Source organism: Schistocerca gregaria, unplaced genomic scaffold (assembly GCF_023897955.1).
Source record: "Schistocerca gregaria isolate iqSchGreg1 unplaced genomic scaffold, iqSchGreg1.2 ptg000310l, whole genome shotgun sequence".
In the NCBI taxonomy this organism is placed as follows: Eukaryota; Metazoa; Arthropoda; class Insecta; order Orthoptera; family Acrididae; genus Schistocerca; species Schistocerca gregaria.
Genome location: NW_026061790.1, coordinates 1,416 through 7,500, shown reverse-complemented (window position 1 = coordinate 7,500; position 6,085 = coordinate 1,416). Strand labels below are relative to the sequence as shown.

At 55.0% G+C, this 6,085-nt stretch overlaps 1 pseudogene; it reads left to right on the top strand.

Moving 5' to 3' along the window:
• LOC126305433 (large subunit ribosomal RNA) overlaps window positions 1-2,289 on the top strand; it is a 2,974-nt pseudogene extending 685 nt beyond the window's left edge.
• The last annotated feature ends 3,796 nt before the right edge of the window (window positions 2,290-6,085 follow it).

Genomic DNA, 6,085 nt, shown 5'->3' with positions numbered 1-6,085 from the left:
TCGGTTCGCGTCTGTTGGGCAGAGCCCCGGTGTCCTGGCTGGCTGCTCGGCGGTATATCTGGAGGAGTCGATTCGCCCCTTTGGGCGCTCGGGCTCCCGGCAAGCGCGCGCGGTTCTTCCCGGATGACGGACCTACCTGGCCCGGCCCCGGACCCGCGCCGCTGTTGGCTCGGGATGCTCTCGGGCGGAATAATCGCTCCCGTCAGCGGCGCTTCAGCTTTGGACAATTTCACGACCCGTCTTGAAACACGGACCAAGGAGTCTAACATGTGCGCGAGTCATTGGGCTGTACGAAACCTAAAGGCGTAATGAAAGTGAAGGTCTCGCCTTGCGCGGGCCGAGGGAGGATGGGGCTTCCCCGCCCTTCACGGGGCGGCGGCCTCCGCACTCCCGGGGCGTCTCGTCCTCATTGCGAGGTGAGGCGCACCTAGAGCGTACACGTTGGGACCCGAAAGATGGTGAACTATGCCTGGCCAGGACGAAGTCAGGGGAAACCCTGATGGAGGTCCGTAGCGATTCTGACGTGCAAATCGATCGTCGGAGCTGGGTATAGGGGCGAAAGACTAATCGAACCATCTAGTAGCTGGTTCCCTCCGAAGTTTCCCTCAGGATAGCTGGTGCTCGTACGAGTCTCATCCGGTAAAGCGAATGATTAGAGGCCTTGGGGCCGAAACGACCTCAACCTATTCTCAAACTTTAAATGGGTGAGATCTCCGGCTTGCTTGATATGCTGAAGCCGCGAGCAAACGACTCGGATCGGAGTGCCAAGTGGGCCACTTTTGGTAAGCAGAACTGGCGCTGTGGGATGAACCAAACGCCGAGTTAAGGCGCCCGAATCGACGCTCATGGGAAACCATGAAAGGCGTTGGTTGCTTAAGACAGCAGGACGGTGGCCATGGAAGTCGGAATCCGCTAAGGAGTGTGTAACAACTCACCTGCCGAAGCAACTAGCCCTGAAAATGGATGGCGCTGAAGCGTCGTGCCTATACTCGGCCGTCAGTCTGGCAGTCATGGCCGGTCCTCGCGGCCGGCCGCGAAGCCCTGACGAGTAGGAGGGTCGCGGCGGTGGGCGCAGAAGGGTCTGGGCGTGAGCCTGCCTGGAGCCGCCGTCGGTGCAGATCTTGGTGGTAGTAGCAAATACTCCAGCGAGGCCCTGGAGGGCTGACGCGGAGAAGGGTTTCGTGTGAACAGCCGTTGCACACGAGTCAGTCGATCCTAAGCCCTAGGAGAAATCCGATGTTGATGGGGGCCGTCATAGCATGATGCACTTTGTGCTGGCCCCCGTTGGGCGAAAGGGAATCCGGTTCCTATTCCGGAACCCGGCAGCGGAACCGATACAAGTCGGGCCCCTCTTTTAGAGATGCTCGTCGGGGTAACCCAAAAGGACCCGGAGACGCCGTCGGGAGATCGGGGAAGAGTTTTCTTTTCTGCATGAGCGTTCGAGTTCCCTGGAATCCTCTAGCAGGGAGATAGGGTTTGGAACGCGAAGAGCACCGCAGTTGCGGCGGTGTCCCGATCTTCCCCTCGGACCTTGAAAATCCGGGAGAGGGCCACGTGGAGGTGTCGCGCCGGTTCGTACCCATATCCGCAGCAGGTCTCCAAGGTGAAGAGCCTCTAGTCGATAGAATAATGTAGGTAAGGGAAGTCGGCAAATTGGATCCGTAACTTCGGGATAAGGATTGGCTCTGAGGATCGGGGCGTGTCGGGCTTGGTCGGGAAGTGGGTCAGCGCTAACGTGCCGGGCCTGGGCGAGGTGAGTGCCGTAGGGGTGCCGGTAAGTGCGGGCGTTTAGCGCGGGCGTGGTCTGCTCTCGCCGTTGGTTGGCCTCGTGCTGGCCGGCGGTGCAGGATGCGCGCGCCTGCGCGGCGTTCGCGCCCCGGTGCTTCAACCTGCGTGCAGGATCCGAGCTCGGTCCCGTGCCTTGGCCTCCCACGGATCTTCCTTGCTGCGAGGCCGCGTCCGCCTTAGCGTGCTCCTCCGGGGGCGCGCGGGTGCGCGGATTCTCTTCGGCCGCCATTCAACGATCAACTCAGAACTGGCACGGACTGGGGGAATCCGACTGTCTAATTAAAACAAAGCATTGCGATGGCCCTAGCGGGTGTTGACGCAATGTGATTTCTGCCCAGTGCTCTGAATGTCAACGTGAAGAAATTCAAGCAAGCGCGGGTAAACGGCGGGAGTAACTATGACTCTCTTAAGGTAGCCAAATGCCTCGTCATCTAATTAGTGACGCGCATGAATGGATTAACGAGATTCCCGCTGTCCCTATCTACTCCAGAGAAAAGCGGTCTGCGCAGCGCCACCTGGGGGAGGTGTGTTGCCTCCCATAACTGGGTTAAAACCGCCAGGAGACCCTCTGATTCCCTGAAGTCAACGAACGCGTCGGGGCTCAGAGGAACCTGAGTGGGGCGGGGACTGTAATGTCCAATCTCGTGGCCTTGTCGTGGCTCTCTGGCTCAGTAACCCCCTTAGATGGGGCGAAGCTAACACGGGATGGGCCGTCCATGCATGACGTTAAACGGCTAGCCCTTAACTGGGTGCAACCCTCACGGTCCGCACTGGCCCACCGTTAATTAGCAAAAGCGGTGGGTGAGACATGGTCGGTCATGATCCCCCGGTACGTGTGGAGACCCCCCTGGGGAACGTAACTCGGGCTTGAGTGCCGCACCGTCTCGATGATGTCAAACTCCACAATATAAGACCCAGCTACCACCTTTAACATCTCTGGGCTGTGGATTTGTGAGGGTTGTCGTGTGTCAAGGTAGGACGTAAAACTCCCGTCGCGGCAAGACGTTAAGTGCCCCCAACCCAAGCGAAAGCAAAGGGTGCGTGGCGCAGGGGAAGCTGCGTAACGAGAGACACACCACCTGTCTCTCCTGAGTTGAGCGCGGCGGCTGGGCGAGGGTATGAGGGTAAGTCTCACGACGATCCTGGGGCCCTGCGGTCTGGCTGCTGCAGTTCCTCACGTCCTGGACGACGTTAAATGGTCCCCCAACCCAAGGCGAAAGCAAAGGGTGCATGGCGCAGGGGAAGCTGCGTCGCAAGGGACACAAGATCTGTCCCTCGCAGGGCAAACAACATCTCAGCTCTGCAAACCCCACGTCCACATTCGCTGGGGAGGGATCACGGCCCGAGCCGGCAAAGGCTCATCGCCGTGAACGGGATGTCCCGGACATGCTCCGTCAAGCCGGGGCATGGTGACATGTCCCCGGCTAGGTTAGATGGGGCCAGACCCCCGAAAGTCTGGGGGACCGACCCAGCACCTGGGTAGGACTGGGTTCTTGGCCTTTAGGTGGGAACTCGGCCGAGTAGGGGGCGAAGGCCGAGAGGTGAATCCGCCTCTCCGGAATGCGGTGGGCATTTGCCGGGGAGGGACGGGTGAAATCCCCAGTGATGTGGTTGTGGAAGGGGACTAGTGCGCTGGAAACGGCGTGCTAAACCCAGCAGCTCTTAAAGCTCTTGGTCAAGGGGCGGGACTGGTGAGCGAGCTGCAATTTGCCCCCCCCCATGCCAGAGAGGCCGGTCCGGGGTAAGAGACGGGCCTCCAATTTATCACTCTTCAATTCAATCAATGATGGCAGAAAACGTGGAGAGTGATACGGCGCTACCGGAGCAAGACGCTCCATTCGATGCAAGATCAAACGTCTCCGTCATGGAGCGACACGCGCATTTTCTTCGGCTTCTAGACCGAAGCGTTAAACATGGAAAGATCACCGCAGATCAAATTCGGGTGATCAAAGAAGAAGTTGCCAACTGGGCTTTGGCGCATGCCAAGCTCGAGGGGCAATATGAAGAGATAAAGGCGGAAAATGACCGCCTTAGAAAAGAGGCGGCAAAGCCCCAGAAGTCTTATGCTGCAGTTGCGGCAGCACCAATCACAATAAAACGCACGGTGCAAGACACGATAAAGCAGAACGTACAGAAGGCTGTCCCAACAGTCTTCATAAAGCCTAAGAAAGGGGACGATGTCAAGACGGCAAAAGCCAAATTTGAAAAGAGTATAAACCCTAGAGTAGATAAGATCAAAATAAATCAGATCAGGACTACAAAAAACGTATTGATAGTCGAACTGGCCTCTACTGAGGACAGTGACAAACTAATGAACAATACTAAAATTCAGGAGTCATTTACATGCGAAAAGCCCAGAAAGCGAAGGCCACTTATGATGATGTACGACGTACCATCATATATGACCCAGGACGACGTGGCTGACTGTGTTTACGCACAGAATTTTGAGGACAAAATGACTCGCGAAGAATTCACAGAACAATTCAAGGTCCGCTTCAAGGCAGGTCCTCGTGACCGAAACACTGTGCACCATGCCATTGAAGTGTCACCGGAATTGCGTAAACGGATCATTACAACCAATAGATTATACGTAGGCTATAATGCAATATCCGTCAAGGACTATACAGCCCTTGCTAAATGTACCAAATGTCACGATTACGGACATGTTGCAAAATACTGTAGCTTCCTAAACCCAGTATGTGGGAATTGTGGAAGCGAAAAGCATGACAAAACAAAGTGCGACAGAGAAACGCCCACCTGCATCCCTTGTAAATACCGGAAACGCACCTGCAACACTCCTGGTAAGGAGTGTGCAACCTATAAAATAATGATACAGCGGCTCATACAGAGGACAGACTATGGCAACGCGCTATAGAGTCACTCGAAAATCACCTAGCAAGCAGTTGCGAGATGCAGGTCGGTGGCGGAAGCTCAAGGAATCACAGGAATCTCTGCCCTCGGTGGTCAACGAGCGAGAGGAGGAGAGGCAGGTCTATTCTGTCTTAGTTCCGGACGTGCGACCGGAGATGCGGGACTTCTCCTGCCAAGTTGGGTCCTTCCTGGCCATTAGGAGGAGTCCTCCAGGTGATCCGGCGACCGAGCAGACCAACTTGGAGTCTACCTCTTCACAGAGTGGGGGCTTTCTCACGCGCAAGGAGGGAGAGACCTATACACTTCCTGTTCCGACAGAGCGGCCGGAGTCGACGGATTTCTCCTGTCAGGTCGGGGGTTTCCTGGCTACAGGGAGGGGTCATCTAGGCTTCCGGGAGGCGGCGGTGACCGGCGGGGCGGCTTCATCCGTCGGGAGCGGGGGTTCCCGCTCGTCCTCGGGGGCGGAGTCGTCGTCGGCTGCCGCGCCAGTCTCTGCAGCAGAGCACCAGCAGACTCCAAAAATGACGCAAGAGGATGTCGAAACAATTCAAGTTGGAAAAATGTACACTCAGTGTCCACCAGGAGACACATACACCATTTGTGAGGAAACGTTAAGACTGTCAAGACTGGAGGAACCCACAGCCCTAAACGCGGCTCTGAGGCAGCTGGTGAGGGTCGGGCATCCTCGCGGAGAGAAGGTCACGTTCCCGGCACTGGAGGATGCAGACTGTATTCATCTCGCTGCGTTAAACATTCCCACAGACTTTGAAAAATTACAAGACCTAGTGTCAAAATTATATATCAGACGGGGTCGGGAGTTCGATATCGACAAGACCTATAAAAACATGGTCAAGATGCACGGCAGGATTGGTTTTGATCCTGCCCAGGTATGGCCTGACAGCCATTTCTACACCAGACACCCGGATTAAGATAAAAGTCTTACAAATAAATGCTATGAGGAGCTCCCTTGTAACTCAGGAGCTCCGAAAGATAGCGGAAGAGAAAAATATCGATGTTATGTTAATTCAAGAGCCAGGCTCTGCCTCCGGCAAGGTCACAGGCTTTCCCGTCACTGCCCAGGTAATATCAATGGGTCCAAACCCCATGTCAGCAATTGTCATCTACAACAAGTTAATCAAAACCACTGTCTTGACACAGTATTGCACTTCCCATGTAACAGTTGTGGAGATAAACTTTTATAATACATCTTGGTACATAATTAATATATATTGTCAATACAGGGATCCAATCAATATTTATCTTGGGCAGTTATCTACAGTATTGCGAGCCCTAGCAGGCAAAGCAATTATAATATCAATGGACAGTAACGCAAAATCCCCCCTATGGCACAGTCAAGTTCAAGATCAAAGAGGACTGGCACTGGAAGACATAATTATGGAACATAATTTAAATGTTGTCAATCTCC